Source organism: Schistocerca cancellata, chromosome 6, assembly GCF_023864275.1.
Source record: "Schistocerca cancellata isolate TAMUIC-IGC-003103 chromosome 6, iqSchCanc2.1, whole genome shotgun sequence".
Taxonomy (NCBI): Eukaryota; Metazoa; Arthropoda; class Insecta; order Orthoptera; family Acrididae; genus Schistocerca; species Schistocerca cancellata.
The window spans coordinates 692014697-692038993 of NC_064631.1; the positions used below are offsets into that span (position 1 = coordinate 692014697).

The window sequence follows — 24297 nt, forward strand, 5'->3', positions numbered from 1 at the left end:
AGATTTTGACAATGTTGACTGGAATACTCTCTTTCAAATTCTGAAGGTGGCAGGAGTAAAATACAGGGAGTGGAAGGCTATTTACAATTTGTACAGAAACCAGACGGCAGTTATAAGAGTCAAAAAATGTTCAAATGTGTGTAAAATCTTATGGGATTTAACTGCTAAGGTCATCAGTCCCTAAGCTTACACACTACTTAACCTAAATTACCCTAAGGACAAACACACACACCCATGCCCGAGGACTCGAACCTCCGCCGGGATCAGCCGCACCGTCCATGATTGCAGCGCTTTAGACCGCTCGGCTATAAGAGTCGAGGGGCACGAAAGGGAAGCAGTGATTGAAAAGCAAGTGAGACAGAGTTGCAGAGTTTCCTCGAATTTATTCAATCTGTATATTGAGCAAGCAGTAAAGGAAACAAATGAAAAAATTTGGAGTAGGAATTAAAATCCATGGAGAAGAAATAAAAATTTTTAGGTTTGCCGATGACATTGTAATTCTGTCAGAGACAGCAAAGGACTTGGAAGAGAAGTTGAAAGGAATGGACAGTGTCTTGAAAGGAGGATATAAGATGAAAATCAACAAAAACAAAACGAGGGTAATGTAATGCAGTCAAATTAAATCAGGTGATGCTGAGGGAATTGGTTTAAGAAATGAGACACTTAAGGTTTAAAGTAGTAGAGAAGTTTTGCTATCTGGGGAGCAAAATAACTGATGATGGTGGAAGTAGAGAGAATATAAAATGTAGACCGGCTCTAGCAGGGAAAGCGTTTCTGAAGAAGAGAAAGTTGTTAACATCCAGTATAATTTTAAGTGGTAGAAAGTCTTTTCTGAATTTGTATGCAGTGTAGCCATGTGTAGAAGTGAAATATGGGCGATCAATAGTTTACACAAGAAGAGAATAGAAGCTTTCGAAACGTGGTGCTACAGAAGAATGCTGAAGATCAGATTGGTAGATCATGTAACTAATGAGGAAGTACTGAATAGAATTGGGGAGAAGAGAAGTTTGTGGCACAACTTGACTAGAAGAAGGGGTCAGTCGGTAGGGCACGTTCTAAGGCATCAAGGGATCACCAATTTAGTATTGGAGGGAAGTGTGGAGAGTGAAACTCGTATAGGGACACCAATGAATGAATACTGTAAGCAGATTCAGAAGGATTTAGGTTGCAGTAGTTACTCGGAGATGAAGAAGCTTGCACAGGCAGAGTAGCATGGAGAGCTGCATCAAACCAGTCTCTGGACTGGACAACAACGACAAAGACCAAATAACATGTCTTACATTTCCTCGAACATACACGTCTTATGTATCAAACTCTACAGATAGATGTGCACTACCAGATGAACATTTTCTGAACAATCGATTTTAACGTCCTATCTCAAACGCTCGAGTGGCGGTAGGTGGGGAAGGCGGGAGGGGGGGAGGGGGGTCGCAACTATCAAGTTTTTGCCCCGGCTTGGAAATAGCGTAGATCCGGGACTGTATATTATTACCACATTATAACATATGTCCTATAAATAAATGGTGTTCCAAAATACTAGCACACTGTGGAAGTCCCAGAAAGGTACAGTTTGTGGATCTTAAATGTCAGATGTGTTATCAGCCTTTAAAGGCTTCAGGAGCCCTATGACACAAGAAATGGTTACAAGTTGTGGAGGTGTAGAGGGTAATGTACTCAGTAGTCTCGGCCTGGCACACAGTTGCATATATGGCCGGCTGCATGCTAGCAGTATTGGGTTCATATGTTTGCTATGGCATGCTGTGCAAGATACGGTACGAGACCCTCTGCCTCCCGCGGTGCAGGGAGAGGGTCCTGACAGAGTGATAGCCCTTTTCGTCAGCTCTTAAATTGTGCTAAGGTGCCGTTGTCCCACATACGAGGTGCATTCAAGTTCTAAGGCCTCCGATTTTTTTTCTCCGGACTGGAAAGAGATAGAAACATGCGCATTGTTTTAAAATGTGGTCGCGTTGATTGTCAATACGTCCCAGAGATGGCAGCACCGTACGGCAGATGGAATTTTACCGCCAGCGGCGAGAATGAGAACTGTTTTAAATACTTAAAATGGCGACGTTTTCCTTACTTGACAGCGTGCAATCATTCGTTTTCTGAATCTGCGTGGTGTGAAACCAATTGAAATTCACTGACAGTTGAAGGAGACATGTGGTGGTGGAGTTATGGATGTGTCGAAAGTGCGTTCGTGGGTGCGACAGTTTAATGAAGGCAGAACATCGTGTGACAACAAACCAAAACAACCTCGGGCTCGCACAAGCCGGTCTGACGACATGATCGAGAAATTGGAGAGAATTGTTTTGGGGGATCGCCGAATGACTGTTGAACAGATCGCCTCCAGAGTTGGCATTTCTGTGGGTTCTGTGCACACAATCCTGCATGACGACCTGAAAATGCGAAAAGTGTCATCCAGGTGGTGGCCACGAATGCTGATGAACGACCACACGGCTGCCCGTGTGGCATGTTGCCGAGCAATGTTGACGCGCAACGACAGCACGAATGGGACTTTCTTTTCGTCGGTTGTGACAATGTATGAGACGTGGATGCCATTTTTCAATCCAGAAACAAAGCGCCAGTCAGCTCAATGGAAGCACACAGATTCACCGCCACCAAAAAAATTTCGGGTAACCGCCAGTGCTGAAACAATGATGGTGTCCATGTTCTGGGACAGCGAGGGCGTAATCCTTACCCATTGCGTTCCAAAGGGCGCTACGGTAACAGGTGCATCCTACGAAAATGTTTTGAAGAGCAAATTCCTTCCTGCACTGCAACAAAAACGTCCGGGGAGGGCTGCGTGTGTGCTGTTTCAGCGAGACAACGCACCCGCACATCGAGCTAACGTTACGCAACAGTTTCTTCGTGATAACAACTTTGAAGTGATTCCTCATGCTCGCTACTCACCTGACCTGGCTCCTAGTGACTTTTGGCTTTTTCCAACAATGAAAGACACTCTCCGTGGCCGCACATTCACCAGCCGTGCTGCTATTGCCTCAGCGATTTTCCAGTGGTCAAAACAGACTCCTAAAGAAGCCTTCGCCGCTGCCATGGAATCAAGGCGTCAGCGTTGTGAAAAATGTGTACGTCTGCAGGGCGATTACGTCGAGAAGTAACGCCAGTTTCATCGGTTTCGGGTGAATAGTTCATTAGAAAAAAAATCGGCGGCCTTAGAACTTGAATGCACCTCGTACCTTGCCAGTCGGATGCTGGAAGCGCTTACACCACACTTTCTCAGCCCCTATCAAGCTTGCGCGCCAACAGCCTTGCCGCAGTAGTAACACCGGTTCCCGTCAGATCACCGAAGTTAAGCGCTGTCGGGCTGGGCTAGCACTTGGATGGGTGACCATCCGGTCTGGCGGGCGCTGTTGGCAAGCGGGGTGCACTCAGCCCTTGTGAGGCAAACTGAGGAGCTACTTGATTGAGAAGTAGCGGCTCCGGTCTCGGAAACTAGCGTACGGCCGGGAGAGCGGTGTGTGGACCACATGCCCCTCCATATCCCCATCCAGTGACGCCTGTTGGGTGAGGATGAGACGGCGGCCGGTCGCTACCGTTGGGCCTTTATGGCCTGTTCGCGAGGAGTTAGTTAGTTATCAAACTTTCGGACGTACAGCCGCCCTTATTTTAGTTCCGCCATTTTCTGCTCGAAATGAGCTATGTCCGTACTCTGTGATACAGCCAATGCACTTGATGTCCACGAAGGCAATCTATGGCTTTCTTCAGCAGAACAAGTCACCAAATGTGGTTCAGAGGAAGCATTCTCACTTCGACTGGCGCGCCGTATGGCGATCGGTGTACACTACCTATCTTGCCACTGACGGTCAATGGGAAGCAAGTATGCTGGTCACGCCTTCATGGACTTCACGTTACGGGCACTACGTTGTGCGTCGCATGCGATGTTTTGGAGACGGATGAGCACTGCATGAGGTACGTATCGGCGACAGTTTAGGGTAATAACGAAATAATGTATACGCTTTCGCAACTCTCCATTTCGCATTTTTGTGTAGATGCGAGTTTTCGTGATATTCCATTTTCTCAGACAAATGTGCAAGATCCCTAACAGATGTATTAGTTCACGAATTTACTTCGGAATAAAAATCAGATATTCCTACGCTGCACCCACGCAACAGCTTGTGCTAACTGTACTTTTCCTTGTTAAATGTTCGCTTGTAGGCACCCTTATTTGATTTCGTCACTCTCTCAACAAGTGGTTCAAATGGCTCTGAGCACTATGGGACTTAACATCTGAGGTCATCAGTCCCCTAGACTTAGAACTAATTAAACCTAACTAACCTAAGGACACCACACACATACATGACCAAGACAGGCTTCGAACCTGCGACCGTAGCAGCAGCGCGGTTCCCGACTGAAGTGCCTAGAACCGCTCGGCCACAGAGCACTCTCTCAACCAAAAGATCTGTTCTCGAAGGCCCCAGTTCCTTTGCCGCTAACTTTTCTTGGTAATCTACTTTTCGGGTCGTACAATGTGATTTTCACTGTGCAGCGTAGTGTGCACTGATATGAAACTTTCTGGCAGATAAAAGCTGTTTTTCGGACCAAGACTCGAACTCGAGACTTTTGGCTTTCACGGACAAGTGCTCTACCAGCTGAACTACTCAAGCATGACTCACGACCCCTCCTCACGGCTTTACTTTTCTGTTAGCATTTGAAATAGATTCATCATAGTTCATGTTCACACTGCACACAAAAGCCGATTCCCACACAGTAAACAACCAACTCCAAACACAAAGTGCCATTTGAGGAAATGATTAAACTCAAGTAGTAATGTCTATCAACATGGTCAACTGACTAGAATACAAATGAGGCGCTGAGATCCATAAGGGCCTAAAGCACACCACCGTCGGTCCCAGCTTTAAGCGAATATCAGAGAAACCAGTGAGACAGCTCTCGTGAATTTTCATGTGTGTAATGTGGGCCTACAGCACAGATAAAGCTGGCTTACCATAAGATCAACAGATTTCAGAAGTATTAAAAAATACTACAGTCTCACAATCGGCGGTGATGGGCTTTAGACCCTCTGTGCCTCAAACGGAATACTGTATGATAAAATTCATAAGTTAATATACTATAGCTCATTCAGAAACCCACAATATAGGTTTACTGTCAGTACAACTTTCACATATACTGACGTCCAATCTAATTTTACTACAGTGAGTAAATTAGCATATCTGAGGAGTGTGCTATCATCTAGAAAGATTTATGCCGTGTGAACGGGGACAAAAGTCTGCTGGTAGGCTAACTTCTGGTGGCAATGATGTAAACTTCTGGTTGGGTGGCAAGAACTAGCTGTGCACGCCGTGAACCGTGCGCGCTGTTTATCAAATCCCTATGTGTTTGGTCCATAAGGCAATTACATCACGCCAGTTGTGCATGCTCAAAAGCTCCTTAAAACGTACACAACTGAAGGTGTGTTCGCAATCCCGACGCCAAGTTTCACAGAGTCTAGAGGAGCAGTAGCGTGGTAAATTAAAGTGCCGTATCTTTCAGATTGCAGCATCTACAGGGTGGCGCACGAAATGTGTTACAAATTGTTTCTTTCACAATTTACGACGCACATTAGATATCTCGCTGGGATCTCTACAGACATACCAGCAGAGCTTGGAAAAACAAATGAGTTACGAAATGACGTGTAATTCACGATACTGCCGCTAGGAGACTAGTAAGTAGCAATGGCTGACAATGAAAGACTGACGACACAGCAATGATCGGCAATTGTGTTACTTTTTCATGAAACGAAAAGCCTTCTTGTGACTCAGAGGCGTTTTCGACAACAGTTTAACACACGATGGGTCCCTTGCAAGAAGACCATCCACAGGTTGCCCGATAAATTTGTACAGGAAGGAACAGTATTGGAAGCGAAGCGACCTCGGCCTAAGCCTGTTATTCGCCGGAGAATATTGAAACGGTACGAGTTGCTGTACAGAGAACTCCCGGGAAATCGTGTAGAAAGGCAGCAGTGCAACTGGGAATATCCAGACGCTCCGTTCAACGCATTCTTAAAAGTGGCGTCCATATGTACCCATACAGGATGACCTGTGCACAGAAGCTCATTGAAGAACACAAGCAGCAGAGACTGCTGTTTGCTGACTGGGCGGAGGATAGGGAAGAAACTCTCAACAACGTTTGGTTTTCAGACGAGACGCATTTTCATTTAGACGGTGTGCTTAACAAACAAAATGTACGCTTTTGGGCCACTGAAAACCCACAAGTGCTTCATGAACGACAACATTATGCTCCGAGGATTACAGCGTGGGCAGCAATTTCCAATCACGGACTTATTGAACCCTTTTTCTTCGAAGAAACTATGAACAGCGAGCGTTATTTGAGCATGCTTCGCAATAGCTTCATTCCACAGCTTCTTGTTACTGCCTTGTACTTCAACACGCAGTGGTTCATGCAAGATGGAGCAAGGCCACATGCTGCAAACACTCTGTTGGAGTTTTTACACGAGCAGTTTGACATGCGGATCATTTCACTCAGGTTTCCAGGTCGCTTCAATGACGGACAAAATTGGCCCCCCAATAGTCCAGACCTCAATCCATGTGACTTTTTTCTTTGGGGGTACCTAAAGGAAAAATTTTTCCCGAAACGTCCAAGTGATTTAATGGAGCTCAGAAGACTTATTGTTCAAGCTTGCAGTGAAATTACGGAAGACATATGCCGTAGGGTAATCACTAACTTCAGTGTTCGTTTGAAGGAAGTTAGGAAACGAAATGGTGGACATATTGAGCATGTGCTGAGTTAGAACAAATCGCCATGGACGGCTCTTCATTGTATCATATGTTCCTTTCAGATTGTATTGACAATAAGGTTTATATTCGAAAACAAAATGGTAACACATTTCGTGCGCCACCCTGTATGTTACATTGAGCAGTATTCAAAGAAAAATAACCAATAAACCCGCAAGGTATCGAAAGTTAGGATGTTCACATACTCTTGTGCTCTTACACAGCATCCGCCTCTGGGTATGACTACCAGCCAGCCTGTCCACCAGGATGAATGACCACCGCCAAACTGTGGCCAGGAGCAAAGTACACCATCCTGTGCACAAAATGCCACTGAACACAACATACTTGGTTTCAACGGCTGCTTCACCACCCGAGCCATCTGGTTCCTTCCCTCCATCAACAGCTTTTCTGAACTGGGCAGATGGGAGTATACTTACAACACATTCTCCGCTCCCGTAATTATCCTGGCTTCAACCTACGGTAACATATTGTCCCCACACCCTCCAATCAATAGTTTCTACACCGTCTGTGAGGGTCATCTCCTCCCCACTGTCGTCTCCCGCACTTTATTCGTCGGCAGCTGCCAAAGCAACCGCCACTCTTTCTCCGCTCCTCTCCTTTTTCGCTCCCTTTTTCCCCACCTCCCTGCCCCACCAGCTCCTGACGCTGCGCCTGCACACCGGGCAACATTCGTCTCTGTCTCCACCCGTACACTACCATCCCTTCCCCTTTCCCACCCCCTCCAGGCTGCTGCTTGCATCTCACGTTAAAGTTGTGTTCCAGCCCGAGATGCTGAAGTTGGCTGTCAAATGGACATGACGTGTGCTTGCTTTTGTGTATGAATGGTGTGAGTTTCTCTTTTGCTGAGGAAGGCTGTGGCCGAAAGCTTAATATAAGCATATTTTAATTGTGCCTGTCTGGAACTTAATGTGTCTTCTTTACATAAGCAGCAATCTGACTTTCGTGTATCAGTTATATTTTCGTAAGATTCTTCCTATGAATTTCAGTCTAGCATCTGATTTCCCTTCAACTCGTTTTACGTGCTAATTCCGATTAAGGTCGTTCCCGATGGTTACTCCTAGATATTTTACGGCAGATACTGTTCCCAGAAATTTGTCATCAATAGTGTGGTTGTACAGTAGTGGATTTCTTCCCCTATTTAAGTGCAGTACGTTACATTTATTTACGTTCAGGGTCAAGTGCCAGTCAGTGCATCATTCATCAAACCTATGCAGATCCGTTTGCAAATCGCTACAATCTTCTGCCGTTGCTACCTTCTTGTAGACAACCGCATCGACTGCGAATAACCTTATGCAGCTTTCGACATTTCCTACCAGATCGCTTATATACGAGGTTCATTCAGTAATGAAAACGACAGATTGGTCTGGGGAAAAAACTGTTTGTAGGGCAAGCTTGGAACTTTTATGGCTTTAAGTTGGCATCACTGGGATGAGTTCTGATCAGCTGATGTATCAACATTGTTTTGTTTATAACCTTAAAAATACATTTCAAGATGGCGACTCCACTTGAAACGTCCACATTAGTTGAAAAAACGTTCATTTTTTACTTTCTGGAGGCCAGGAACCAGTGAATACATACTGTAGAATGTATAAAGTTTATGGTGAAGGTTGCTTGAATCGTGCAAATTTTTACAAGTGGGTAGAGAAGTTCAAAAATGGTCGGGACTCAGTGACTGACGAACACCGTTCTGGCCGACCAGTTGCAGTTTCAACTCTCTCACTTGAAGGTCGAATTGATGACATTATTCGTGCCGCACGCCGTGTGACTGTTGAAATGATAGTTGATAATGGTCAAGTTAGTAGTGGTACAGTTCATAACATTATCTGTAACAAGCTAAAGTACCGCAAAACATGTGCAAGATGGGTCCCAAAGGAGTTGACGCGGCTACACAAGGAAACAAAGTTGACATTGTGCACAGAGCTAAAGGAACGTTAGCCGGCCACTGTGGCCTAGCGGTTCTAGGCGCTACAGTCTGGAACCGCGCGACCGCTACGGTCGCAGGTTCGAAACCTGCCTCGGGCATGGGTGTGTGTAATGTTATTAGGTTAGTTAGGTTTAAGTAGTTCTAAGTTCTAGGCGACTGATGACCTCTGATGTTAAGTCCCATAGTACTCAGAGCTATTTGAACCATTTAAAGGAACGTTATGAAAGAGAAGGTGAGCATTACCTCAACAAAATTTTAACTTGTGATGAAACTTGGGTTCACTATTATGTGCCAGAATCAAAAGGACAGAGACAAAATAGGGAGTGGAAGCACACCAACTCAACTGTCAAGAAAAAAATTCAAAACCCAAGCATCAGCAGGAAGAGTTATGTTGACGGTGTTTTGGCATGCTGAAGATCCAGTTTTTTGTGATTATCTCTAAGAGCAGCGTACAATGACCAGCCAATATTACTCGGATTGCTTTTAAAGAAGGTGAAGCCACCGAAGAGAGAGAGACGTCGTGGATCTCAGAGGAGAGGTGTGATTTTCCAGCAAGACAACGCTCGTCATATTGCTCAACTAACCCGTGAAACCTCCCCCTTACAGTACTGATTTAGCACCTAGTGATTTCCATTTGTTTGGTGCACTGAAGGAGGCATTACGTGGGAAGAGGTTCCAGGACAACGAGTACGTGAAAAAGTTATGCGAAATTGGTTCAAACATCAAGATAAAGAGTTCTCTGCAGCCGGAATAAAAAAGCTTGTAGCCCATTGTAACAAGTGCATAAATGTTCAAGGGGATTATATTGAAAAGTAGAAAAAGTATAATTTTGTAAAAATAAACGCTTTTTTCTCCAGACCAAATGGTTCAAATGGCTCTGAGCACTATGGGACTCAACATCTTAGGTCATAAGTCCCCTAGAACTTAGAACTACTTAAACCTAACTAACCTAAGGACATCACACACACCCATGCCCGAGGCATGATTCGAACCTGCGACCGTAGCAGTCCTGCGGTTCCGGACTGCAGCGCCAGAACCGCTAGACCACCGCGGCCGGCTTCTCCAGACCAATTTGTCTCTTTAATAATTGAATGACCCTCGTACATTCTAGGCAGTAACGGTCCTATCATACTTCCGTGGGGTACTCCTGAAATTACCTTTACATTTGTCGAGTTTGTTCCGTTAAGAGCGACGTGTTGAATTCTCCTGAAACCAACCTTATCTTGGATGCTTACTCAACGATAGAGGCAGAAGCAACTTCAAGTGTGGCCCAGGGAAGTGTGTTTGGACCGTTCTAGTCCATGTTGTATATTAATGAATTGCCAGACAACATTAACAGTAATCTCAGACCTTTTGCAAAAGATACAGTTACTTATGATAAAGTACTGTCTGAAAAAGGCGCACAAGTGTCCACTCAGGTCGTTTAAGTAGATGGCTCCAAGCAAGGAAAACTAGTAGGCTGTTGTTTGTCTTCTCATTCAACGTCGTTAAGATTTAGTGTTAACTGACTACTCCGTCGCTTCTTGGTAGAACAGCTTCATAATTGCAAAGGAAAACCAGAGTATTGTTATGTTCTACACTATTAAGTTATTTTGTTGACAGGTTTTCGGCTTACAAGACCATCATCGAACATTAATTGACTACAGGAAGACGGAGTAAATGTCATCTTTGGAAGAGCAGTGGTTATACAGTTAAAAATGTTAAAGTTAAAGAGCAAATAAATGTACAAGAAACAAATGTTCTTCTCGTTTCTTACCTTTATATTTATTTACTGTCTCTATATTTAATTAAACTTTCTTTGGTTTGTTTACTTTATATTTACGTATTTTTTTAACATTTCTCTCAACATTGTTCACGAATATTGTACCGTCTTTGACGACGATAGCCAGTTAGTCTGATGATGGCTTGTAAACAGAAATCCGGTTACCAAAATAGAGTGATACTGTAGGACATTGAAAATACTGTACTTTTCATTCGCAATTTATAAGATTTAGCCTACCAGCAGGATTCAGCGTCTTTGATGTTCGATGTTTCATTTTAAATGAAATTTGCTTGTATGCTTTTGCTGGAGGTATGCTCCGTATTTTAAGCAACTACTGACCGAGTGTAGCACGGGTTTTAAAAATCTGTGCAGAATCAAGACTGTTAGCAAGTTCTCAGGGAGCAGTTTTAACGATGAGCGCTGGCTCCTTTCCGTTATTTATATTTGTGCTCAGCAAGTCATACGTAACTGGAGAAAAGTTTTAGTCATTTGCATCCAGGCAATCTTAGTTTCACAAAGCAGTGTTTTAAGCTAAGACTACTACATTTTTATTTGGTGGTGAGTAAATATAGCCTGCTGGAACATGTGTGATACCATACACGCAATCATTCGTTCGAGGGCGTGCTGAAAAGTAATATCTCTGAATAGTTTATGTGAAAAACCTTTAAAGCTTTTTAAATGAAAAAAAACGGTATTAACATTTTGCATCTTTGTTCTTCATATCTGCAGCCATCTGCCGCTAGAACGCTCCGAATTGTAGCGTCTAACATGGCGGCGTGCAACGTACCTATGTCGATGTGTGAGAAACAGCATACTTTTGGGGGGTTGATTTGGGGAGAAGAGACCAAACTGCGAGGTCATCGGTCTCATCGGATTAGGGATGGATGGGGAAGGAAGTCGGCCGCGTCCTTTCAAAGGAACCATCCCGGCATTTGCCTGGAGCGATGTAGGGAAATCACGGGAAACCTAAATCAGGATGGCCGGACCTGGGACCGTCGTCCTACCGAATGCGAGTCCAGTGTGTTAACCACTGCGCCACCTCGCTCGATACAGCACACTGTAATCGAGATTCAAATTCTAAGAGTTCGTCAACACATGGAGCACTCTTTCCTTCAGCATGACAATACCGGACCACAGACGAGGGCTGCGACGTCTGCAACAATCTGATGTCTTGGCTTCACGGTCAACAATCACACACCATAAGTCCCGACGTGGCCCTCTTCCCATTTTAATCTGCTTTCAAAGCTTGAAGAACACCTTCGAGAACTTATTTGATAGAGATGAAGTGTTGCAAGTAGATGTGAGGTTGTGGCTTCGACAAAAATGTCAAACATTCTACAGTGACGATATCTAGGAACTAGTCTCTCGTTGGGAGAAATGTGTTCGTCGCCAAGGCGACTATGATGAGAAACAAACATGTAGACATGAAGGACAAAGATGTAGAAGGTTAATAACACCTGTTTTATTTAAAAAGGTGTAAGAGTTTTCACATGATAGGTCTGCAACTGTACAGTACTGAGGAAAATTTGATAATTTTTTTTATTTTTTGCATCAAAGTTGCATGAATATTCAATTTATGGTGCTGCAGTGGCTACTGATTTCGGACTGACTCGTGCCTTCTTAAACCGCACACTTTGTTATTAACCGCAACTAGTTATAACACATGATGCAAAAGGAACGAATAGCTTTACACAAGAATGTTAAACTGCGAGCAGCAAAAAGTCTCACTGGTAATACAGCCTACGTATCTAGTGTTACACTGATCGACACACCCAGACTTAGGTATAACACTAGACACCTAGCATGTCTTAACCACTGAGAGTATTTGTTGCCTTTTGGCACCATGTTGTATAACTACACTCCTGGAAATGGAAAAAAGAACACATTGACACCGGTGTGTCAGACCCACCATACTTGCTCCGGACACTGCGAGAGGGCTGTACAAGCAATGATCACACGCACGGCACAGCGGACACACCAGGAACCGCTGTGTTGGCCGTCGAATGGCGCTAGCTGCGCAGCATTTGTGCACCGCCGCCGTCAGTGTCAGCCAGTTTGCCGTGGCATACGGAGCTCCATCGCAGTCTTTAACACTGGTAGCGTGCCGCGACAGCGTGGACGTGAACCGTATGTGCAGTTGACGGACTTTGAGCGAGGGCGTATAGTGGGCATGCGGGAGGCCGGGTGGACGTACCGCCGAATTGCTCAACACGTGGGGCGTGAGGTCTCCACAGTACATCGATGTTGTCGCCAGTGGTCGGCGGAAGGTGCACGTGCCCGTCGACCTGGGACCGGACCGGAGCGACGCACGGATGCACGCCAAGACCGTAGGATCCTACGCAGTGCCGTAGGGGACCGCACCGCCACTTCCCAGCAAATTAGGGACACTGTTGCTCCTGGGGTATCGGCAAGGACCATTCGCAACCGTCTCCATGAAGCTGGGCTACGGTCCCGCACACCGTCAGGCCGTCTTCCGCTCACGCCCCAACATCGTGCAGCCCGCCTCCAGTGGTGTCGCGACAGGCGTGAATGGAGGGACGAATGGAGACGTGTCGTCTTCAGCGATGAGAGTCGCTTCTGCCTTGGTGCCAATGATGGTCGTATGCGTGTTTGGCGCCGTGCAGGTGAGCGCCACAATCAGGACTGCATACGACCGAGGCACACAGGGCCAACACCCGGCATCATGGTGTGGGGAGCGATCTCCTACACTGGCCGTACACCACTGGTGATCGTCGAGGGGACACTGAATAGTGCACGGTACATCCAAACCGTCATCGAACCCATCGTTCTACCATTCCTAGACCGGCAAGGGAACTTGCTGTTCCAACAGGACAATGCACGTCCGCATGTATCCCGTGCCACCCAACGTGCTCTAGAAGGTGTACGTCAACTACCCTGGCCAGCAAGATCTCCGGATCTGTCCCCATTGACCATTTTTGGGACTGGATGCAGCGTCGTCTCACGCGGTCTGCACGTCCAGCACGAACGCTGGTCCAACTGAGGCGCCAGGTGGAAATGGCATGGCAAGCCGTTCCACAGGACTACATCCAGCATCTCTACGATCGTCTCCATGGGAGAATAGCAGCCTGCATTGCTGCGAAAGGTGGATATACACTGTACTAGTGCCGACATTGTGCATGCTCTGTTGCCTGTGTCTATGTGCCTGTGGTTCTGTCAGTGTGATCATGTGATGTATCTGACCCCAGGAATGTGTCAATAAAGTTTCCCCTTCCTGGGACAATGAATTCACGGTGTTCTTATTTCAATTTCCAGGAGTGTATAATAGTACGAGGTGTTCATAAAGTCTTTCCGCAGTGCCGTATGATTGTTCGCCTGCTTGGGTTACTTCCCTTAAAGTGGATCCTCCCAACATTCCACTGTTTCGTTTATCGCGTCAGTAGTATCTTTGGTGTGTGTCGTTACGTGCTGACGTGAACGTTTAAGTTTAGTTCCTTTGTTCGTTTGTTTCGTTTTTGTCACTGTTAAAATGCTAACCATTTAAAAACGTGTGTTTTTAGTCGAACAAGTGTTCAAAGCTGGCGGTATATACACAGTTTCAGTTCGGCAAACATTTAATTCAGTTTTCCCGGAGACAATACTCTCACATCGCGATACTGTGCGAGATTTGATTAACAAATTTCGAAGTATAGGTTCAGTGACAGATGCACCGTGAAGTGGACGTCCTAATGTTTTGTCTGAGGATAAACTACTCGATGTTGTTGTGGGCTTCAGTCCTGAGACTGGTTTGATGCAGCCCTCCATGCTACTCTATCCTGTGTAAGCTTCATCTCCCAGTACCTACTGCAACCTACATCCTTCTGAATCTGCTTAGTGCATTCATCTCTTGGTCTAGCTCTACGATTTTTACCCTCCATGCTGCCCTCCAATACTAAATTGGTGATCCCTTGATGCCTCAGAACATGTCCTACCAACCGATCCCTTCTTCTAGCCAAGTTGTGCCACAATCTCCTCTTCTCCCCAATTCTATTCAATACCTTCTCATTAGTTATGTGATCTACCCAACTAATCTTCAGCATTCTTCTGTAGCACCACATTTCAAAAGCTTCTATTCTTCTCCAAACTATTTATCGTCCATGTTTCACTTCCATACATGGCTACACTCCATACAAATACTTTCAGAAGTGATTTCCTGATACTTAAATCTATACTCGATGTTAACAAATTTCTCATCTTCAGAAACGCTTTCCTTGCCATTGCCAGTCTACATACTACTCGATATTTCCGATAAAATGTCCATGAGTCCGAATAAGTCAGTAAGAAAACACGCCCAGGAAATCGATGTTAGTGCCGGAACGGCCCACACAGCTGTAAGGAAAAAATTAGAACTTTTCCCATACAAAGTGACATGGCAAGAGACTGCATGGTTCAAAAATGGTTCAAAAATTTCGTTCAGCAAAATGGAAGGAATATTCTTAATGACACGTTTTCACTGATGAGGCATGGTTTCATTTATCCGGGTATATGAACTCGCAAAATTCTCGTAAGTGGAGTACTGAAAATCCATTGTGTATTCATGAGGAACCACTTCATTCTGTGAAAATAGGAGTTTAATTGCAATTTCTATACGTCGGATTGTGGGTCCCATATTTTTCAACCAAACAATAAACGCACAAAGATACTGCAGTGATATTGTGTACCCATTCATAGAACTTGGATTAAGTGAAATACTGAACGGTTATTTTCAACAAGATGGTGCAATCGCGCATACAGCTCGGGTTTCAGTGTCACTGCTTGCTGATGTTTTTTGGTGATCGCATAATTTCACAGCGACTTTGGCCTCCTCAATCGCCTGACCTAACACCACCTGACTTTTTCTTTTGGGGTGCAGCGAAAGCAACTGTCTATAAAAACCGTCCAAAAAAATGGTTCAGATGGCTCTAAGCACTATGGCACTTAACGACTGAGGTCATCAGTCCCCTATACATAGAACTACTTACACGTAACTAACCTAAGGAGATCACACACATCCATGCCCGAGGCAGGATTCGAACCTACGAACTTAGCAGCAGCGCGGTTCCGAACTGAAGCGCCTAGAACCGCTCCGTCACAGCTGCCGGCAACCGTCCAAAATCCATCGATGAATTGAAAACTGTAGTAATCACTTTCACTGCTGTTACAGAAGAAATGTTACAGCTTGTGTTCGGAAACATTATTAGACGAATTGAATTGTGTTTTCAACAACAGGGGGGGGGGGGGGGACACTTTCGACATTTAATGTGAAAATTTGTAAGTAAAAATGAATATTCAATAAATTAATAATTTGTGTTTCACTGAGTTTCATTTCGGTATATTCACTGCGGCGTACGGCACGCGCGGCGAACAATCATACGGCACTGCGGAGAGACTTTTTGTACACCCGTTATATTCGTGCAACTGAGACGGTCAAAATAAAAATTTATCAAATTTTCCTAAGGAAAAGTCTTCTTTTTCTTTTACGTAGCGTGAATTCCGTACAGGTCTCGCTGTACTTAAAGATTTGGGAAATGTATCTTTATTTAACTTTGAAGCTGGATGCCCTTCCAGATGCCACACTTACCTAAAGGAGGGAAGTCGAGAGTGCTTTTCGTCTGTGAATTGTGGAAACGTTTTTCTGTACGAGATGGTATTTCAACTGACCGTGTAACGCAGCCGGCCGAGGTGGCCGAGCGGTTCTAGGCGCTACAGTCTGGAACCGCGCGACCGCTACGGTCGCAGGTTCGAATCCTGCCTCGGGCATGGATGTGTGTGATGTCCTTAGGTTAGTTAGGTTTAAGTAATTCTAAGTTCTAGGGAACTGATGACCTCCGATGTTTAAGTCCCATAGTGCTCGGAGCCATTTGAACCATTTTTTGTGTAACGCACCTCCTGAGGCGAAAAGTGAGGACCAGCCCAGCATTTCCCTAAACGAACGTGAGAAACAGCCAAAACAAAACACTAGGTCTGACCAGTGCAACAGACACCGTTCTTAATCTGCCACACGGTTGCAATCTGGGTGTGGCTCAGCCTGGCTCGCAACAAACGAGCGGTGCGCGTTACACTACACGAGCAGATCACAGGCACTTAAGAAACTACTAATATATTTCTACGGTACATAGTCCTGTAATATTGCAAGGAAAGACTTCTTTGCTGAATTCATATAATACGAGTTGTATAGGTTAAATTCCGTCTTTTGCAACTATAAAGAGAGTCTTAATAAGACCAAATCCGTTTCATTTCATTCTAAAGCATCTTCAGTGGTCGCTGTAAGATTACGGTTTTTTCCTCTTAGAATTTTGTTTTCTAGGTTCATGAAGAGTTCGCATGCTTTAATTTACTACCATAAACAGTATTTATTAATATCGCTACCAGCGCTCCTATGTTGTTAACGTCATGCTTCCTCTTCTTCCACGTATCTGTGTTAGATTTTAGCACACATCACTTCCACTACCACTAACTATATTCACGTTTCTGTGTTGTAAAGAACCACTGTCATCCCGCCATATCGTGTGATTTGTTTTGCTATTCCGAGGTGCATTCGTCTTTTGTTTTGGTACTGTAGGAGTGTTTACTGTTGCTTTGTGTGTGTGGGTGTTTTTATTTTTCAACGCGCGCGCGTTTAAAGGGAGCTTAACATGTCCTAAGTATGGTGTGTGTAAATTATTGGTTTACTATGGTACAGCGGTGACTGGTCAAAGGTGGTGCTACTGCCTAATTTGTGGTATTATTTTGCGTTGTCCATGGGGTTGTTCTTTCTCTACAAATGTTGCACTAGTTTTCTTGTCTCACTGTTGATGTCTGTCATTTATTACGTGTTTCTTGTCTGCTATTGCTTTTTGAATTTGGAAGTTCTCATATATAATATATTTAGTGCAGTGAAAGTGCTGTGTGCTAAAAACTTCTACATATATGTGGAAGAACAGGTAGAATGACGTCAACAACATAAAAGAATTAATAACGATGAGAATTAATGTGGTTTATGGTAGTAAGTTAAAGCATGCTATCTGTTCATTATCCTAGCAAACAAATCAGTAAGAAAAGAATGGTTCAAATGGCTCTGAGCACTATAAGAACCATATTGTTACAGTGTCAACTGAAGATGCATTAGAATAAAGCGAAGTGCGTTTGGTCTTAAGAGCCTGTAACCTCCCCCTCACTTATCGACCTTAATGACAGTGAAAAATTAACCGCAGGCACCTAATGGAAATTTGGGAAAAGCAATCGTCACCGAAGATAATTTGTTGGCAAAGAGGGAGGAAAGAGTTACATCTAAATGAAAGGGAAAATGCAAATGAAATTGGTGGAAATTAATTTTGAGCAAAGGGTAAAATTAATAAAGAAAGTAAATGTGCGGTCGTTACGTTAACAATTAATTGGCGTTAATTAGATATTTGAGATTAGGAGAAATTACGGTCGCCAGTCCTATGGACAACTGCTATAATAACTGAAAATTAAAGATTAATGCACATATAATTAGCACTAAAGGCGTGGCAACTGAAGGTTGACACGTGTTGTGTGAAAACTGATCGTTTGTCAGAAGTAATAAATTTCGGTACACTCTGACTTAATTTAGCAAAAGAATTAATAAAACCGGAAAATTGAAAGTTAATTTAGTGACTGAAATTAATAGTGAACTTTGTTTCTGAAGCACTACGAAATTCAATAAAATAAGGTTAGTCTTGGGCTACCTCAACAATCATTTCAAAAGCTACTTGAATCTACACAATTTAGAAATAAGAGATTTAACTTTGAACTTGAATTAAATGATTCTGAACAATTAATAATAGTAAAATTTAGTACGTACCAAGCTGAGCTGCAGTCACAGGTAAGCTAAAATATGGTAACAAAACTCGCACTCTTAATTTGTGCTTGTGTAATCTAAATACTGTAGCCAGCTATGAATACTTTAACTGAACTTTGAAATTAAAGCAGTGAAATGGAATGAGATTACTTTAATGATGGCGTATGAATTTCTACGACACTCGGGTTCATTCCAGAAAAGGAAGGGACCCTGCTTGGTAATGCAATTGGAACAATGAGCAACAAAGGTTCATGCTAAGTTGCTGTATTTTTGTGATGCAAAAGTTTTAAAAGCTGAGGTCTGCCATACAGTTCTAAAACTTTACGTGCTCCCAGTCTTCCTTGTTGGTTGATTGAAGGTTTGAAGCCGTCGATCGAGGAGGTGGCGACAGTCACTCATTGTCGGCCGTCGCTGTTGCAGAAGCTGGATGTTGGCGCGCCTTCTTCTCGACACGGTCACCAGGCGAAAGGGGCTCTTGATGTACGCCAGCTAATGCTTCCCGTCCGCGACACCGTATCAGAAACTATCATAGCAAGTCGAGCGCAATTACATGCTGCCAAACCCCGAAAGCGCGGCAACTCGCGGGAGCGTCACACAACACACCTGCTCCACCGCCCTACTCCAGCCAGACTCTGCTCTGCCCGCGCTCCACGCGGCAGAGCCAACAGTACCAAAGATCCTAAACACTTTGGTTCTCCACACGACCTATCGATGTAACCGATAGCGTAGTTTTCCCTAGGCCAGACCCAGCGTAAAAATACAAATAATATTTACAAAACAAACCAATTATACATCGATATAAATGCATAAATGTATATATATATATATATATATATATATATATATATATATATATAGTAAAACAATTACAATATATAAAGACACAGAAATGTCATATCTTCAGGTAACAAACTAAGGAAAAAAAATTTATAGTACAATAGATGGAAATAGGAGGATGTGCATTTCCGGCATTACAAGCCTCATTACAGTTGCAAAAAACAATATTTAACCTATACAATTTGTATATCTGCAACTGCTAAAAAAAAGGCCGAAAAAAACATGGATATATTCAAATTCAGCTAGGGCGCTGACAACCAATCCGTTGAGTGTCCTATAGCCAGAATTATCAGTGTGTCGTCTGGGGCTGATACAGGCAGCAGCTCACTTGTCTCGCAGGGTATGTCCAGACGAGGGAAGGACTGTTGATCTTTGAGGACGAAAGACGTTGTCAATTGAAACAGAGTACAAACAGATTACAAAAATGTATGTTGGGGAACTCCAGTTTTTGTGTGGAGTGAGTTACATAAACTGCGGAGAAATAAATTCAGAATAACGAGATGGGAATGCAGACGCTTCAAGTGTAGCGCATTAGCCGTTGCACCTCTTTGCTCGGTTTGATGTGACCAGACAGCAAGCAAAGATCCACACGTAGTGGTAGAACACTGGACTCTGTTTCGAGAGGACGGTGGGTCAAAAAACCACCTGACAATCTAGATTTAGCTTTCCCGTAGTTATTGTAAATCGATAATGCAGTCTGGATGGTTCATATGAAAAGGACACTTCCGATTTCCTTGACCAATCCAACTTCTCTCCGTCCCTAATGAAGAACACTCTTTAAGTTATCCATTTTAGTGTTTGTTGAGCTCCGTGGCTGTGGGTATGTGGCTGATTGCTATATTTCTTAAAGCAATAAAAGAAATTCATTACCAGAGGTCTTAAGTGACTTTGCTATGACACTGGAGGCCACTGGTACAGTGTTTCGTTCAAATAAGAAGAAAATTCACGAGCAATTTTTGGTATGCAGTGGACAATATGGAGGCTATGATGATGCTACCCCTCCACAAACTAGTGTCCGCTATCGGTTACCTCCTTTATGGATTCAGCTGTACTGCATGCTCAGTGAAATGATTCACCAGTACAGATGTCATCTGATGAGGGCCTCCCATCGGGTAGACCGTTCGCCGGGTGGAAGTCTTTCTATTTGACGCCACTTCGGCGACATGCGCGTCGATGGGGATGAAATGATGATGATTAGGACAACACAACACCCAGTCCCTGAGCGGAGAAAATCTCCGGCCTCAGCGAGGAATCGAACCAGGGCCTTTAGGATTGACATTCTGTCACGCTGACCACTCAGCTACCAGGGACGGACACCAGTGCATATGAGAGTAGCAATCTATTGCAATTTGAGCAACAAATAGTAGGCTACTGCAACTACTAACAAACTGGATGCCATCAACGAGACCACTGCTGTATGGCATTCCCTCTTCTGGTTTTCTTCCCTCTGCCAGTGTCGACATTTCCAGTCCTGCTGTGTCTGCTTCCTCAACCAGGTGTCCCCAGCACAACGTTTCTCGCCATGGCTCCACAATAACCACCCATGAGACATGGTCCACATCGTTTGCTGGGCCATTTCATCGAGTTTTCAATTTCCCACATGTAGTGTCTACTACCTCCTTAGCCACCACCTGTGCCCTTGATAGCATTTTCACCTCTGAGTGGGCACCTTGTAAAATGTGCCCCAATTTACGTCGACTCAGTTACAGGCCTTCTGTCACTGCAAAGGCATCGACCCTCTGACCTTTCCATCCCTCCTCCAATACGGAGGCTGAATAAATTGTGCGTTCCTTCACGACTGAAATGTAGAAAACCTTGCAGACAATGTCAATTGAGGATGGCTTGCACACATTTCTTGCGACATCTCGGTCGACCCCTGCAAATGGGGTTAGTCTGGCATAAATTCTACATGACACACTCCTTCCATCCTGTTAGACCTCCTGCAGCCAGTGTAGCGTCTTCTTCTTCTATATGAGGGTTCCTGTGTATGGGCCTGCACGCTCGGGCAGCACGTCAGGTGGACTAAAGGGGTCGCCAGCTGTTCGACGTTGAGGCTGGTGGTGTTCACTTGCACAGTAAACAAAACCAGCGCTAACTCTGGCCGCAACTGCCATTGCGGTTGTCAACCCCTTGCTTGCCTCATGGACAGATGCAAGGGTCACCCTTCGCCCTTGCCTTCTGTGCTATGTTATGGCCTCCACTGTCGTACCCCCACTTGCATGCAGGTGGGTGACGGGATCACGATTTGGAAACCTATGGAGACAGAATCACTCCCTCCTCCCCAACTTTCTCTCATCCTGGTGGCACAACTCGTCAAAAATTGTCTGTAATGAGTGAGTTCAATACACCGTGGATTCTTATGATTGGGAGGAACCTGGCGCAGTACGTCAGAACATGGAAATGTCTCAGCCATCCAAGACTCCAGTGACTTCGCACGTGGATGGCTACAAATGAGACTTTATCTTGCAATATTTAGGTAATTTCTTTTTTAAAATAATGTGTTTGTCTATCCTATCCCACCCCATAGCCATGGGCAACTTGCTTACAGTGTGAGTTTAGGGATGTGTTGTGGTTGTTCGTACTTGGCTTTTTGTCAATATTTACAAGTACGTAGTAATCCTATAGAGCAGGCTCATCAAGGCAGTGTAGTTCAGTGCTCCCATACGCCACCGTGTGTCGCTAGTGTCGGCATATGACTGACAGGAATCGCTGCGGAGCGAGTGAGACCGCACAGCACTGCTCTGCGCTGGACCGTCCCGCGGTCAGATCCAACGTAAGCAAAACAACAGAGGAAGCGCAGCTCTGTAAAAGTGGTCGATGAGCGGTAAAACAAGCAAACCATTTACTTATCAGGTAACAATTAGTGTTCGTGTGACATAATTACTACGCAAAGTCTTAGAAAACAATATCCAAAACAAGAATCGAGGAACAACTTAGAAGTTTTCTTTCCCACAGGTTGATTCTATTGGTATTGCACATGCAGACTCGTCATATGTACAGTAGGGGTCCTCTGAAAGATATAACACTTTCCTATATGAACCATTGTCATAAATATTCTATTTAGAAATAATTTTACGTAAAGGATGTATGGCCTCATTCTTATTGTTAGTAGTTACAAGTACATATATTTATTTTACTTCATGCTACAGCTTTTTGTATCCCTTTTCAGAGTTTAGACATCAGATTCTTAGTTTGCTGTTTTGTACGCAATAATTTTAATTGACCCAGTTTGAAAACTTATTAAAAATAGAATTAAAGTTATAAAGATCTTTAATCCTTACAATAAGCATTGTTAAAGAAGACAATTAAAATTTTACACGTTTTTCTTTTTCGAGGAAATGATTTTGTCTATGTTTGGTACAATATTCCGCGAGACTGCTAACCTCAAAGAATTAGTCAAATTTTAACCGCTAAGTAGTGAACAGTTCTTCGTTTTCGCAAGCTTTAAAAGAGAGAAAAAGCGCTCACAAATGTGCGTGGAACCAAACATTAAGAGAACTTTGGCCGCATGCTTGTGCAAAAGAAGATACTTCCATCGTGGAAAATTGCTGTAAAAGTCATCCAAAGTTTTACACATAAGAAGGCGGTCCTTCAGGCGGATATCGCACTGCAGGTCAATCAGCTCTGGTTGAAAAACTTGTGAGAAGTACTTGGCCCGAAGGGAAAACGGGAGAACAAGTATATCTAAGACCGGTTGAAGCTCATTTATCTCCAAAAATCTGTTTTCAAACTCTTCTTGTGATTCACAAATGATTTGAACATAATCTGAAAAATCCTCATCTTATTTAACACTGTCTAATGCAGGGAAGTGTCCACAATTCTCCTCACGCTACTGTTTTTCTCGCAAAGTAAGTTTTTTTCAAATGCTTGAATCGTCTACACTAAATCAATGACAGAGTGATTTTCGCCTTGGAGTGAAATGTTCAAAATATTCAAATGACCAGTTAGATCACTCAAAACAGCCAAATTTGACTCTCACTTAGGATCACGAAGTAATTCTTTCGGACATCCTTTACTTTACAAAAAGGTATTGATATCGTCCCTTAAGGAGAAAAATCGGTGAAGCACCTTCCTTCCGCTCAGCCATCTCACTTCGGCGTGGTAGGGGATATCCGGGTATTCCGCTTCGATATCAGCCAGGAGTTGTTTAAATTGAGTCCATGCGAGCGAAGATAATTAACCATTCGAACAAATGTGTCCATAACATTTTTTATGTCGACAATCTTGGCACAAAGTGCCTCCTGGTGTCTCAGACAATGGACTACCGCGAATAAGGAAAAGCCGATGTCAGCCATTTTTGGCCTGACGTAACCCAGGAATCCAGTACGTATCCCCCGTAGCGCAGGGGCTCCATCCGTTGTTAACACTGGTCACGCGTTCCCATTTTAAAGCCATTGACTCGAACACGTTTCCCACGATTGGAAAAATATCCAAACCCATGGTTATATCTGATTATTGCCAGCATCATATTTAAAGTACCAGGGAAGCAGGTTGCTAGCCTTACTTGTCCCGAGTCCTATTGGGTTTTACCCCTAACGGCTGAGGGACTAACCGGTAGATTTGGAAGTCTTTGCCGTATGAGCACAAAGGTGACCACACATCAGAATATGTCCGAGATGCCCAGCCTTATTCCAAAGTAACTGGTATCCCGACTGTCGGGACCACTTACTTGGCCACTCATACGTTGCCCGTGGTTCATGAACTAGGACATGACTACAGGAACCCACACCATGAACCATGAACCATTGCAGCATTTAAGAAGAAATCGTGGAAAGACTTTGGAAACAGGTTGGAGACTATGGGTCAAGCTGCTGGAAAACCATTCTGGAGTGTAATTAGCAGTCTTCGAAAGGGAGGTAAGAAGGAAATGACAAGTATTTTGGACAGGTCAGGAAAACTGCTGGTGAATCCTGTGGATGCCTTCGGCAGATGGAGGGAATATTTTGAAGAGTTGCTCAATGTAGATGAAAATGTGATCAATAATGTTTCAGATTTCAAGGTAGAATGGGATAGGAATGATGATGGAAATAGGATCACATTTAAGGAAGTGGAAAAAACGGTCAATAGATTGCAGTGCAATAAAGCGGCTGGGATGGATGAAATTAAGTCGGAACTCATCAAATACAGTGGAATGTCAGGTCTTAAATGGCTACACAGGATAATTGAAATGGCCTGGGAGTCGGGACAGGTTCCATCAGACTGGACAAAAGCAGTAATCACACCA

The 24297-nt window shown here is 44.0% G+C and overlaps 1 pseudogene; it reads left to right on the top strand.

Moving 5' to 3' along the window:
* The first annotated feature begins 3259 nt into the window (after positions 1-3259).
* LOC126089703 (5S ribosomal RNA) lies at positions 3260-3377 on the top strand (annotated as a pseudogene).
* Positions 3378-24297: the final 20920 nt, after the last annotated feature.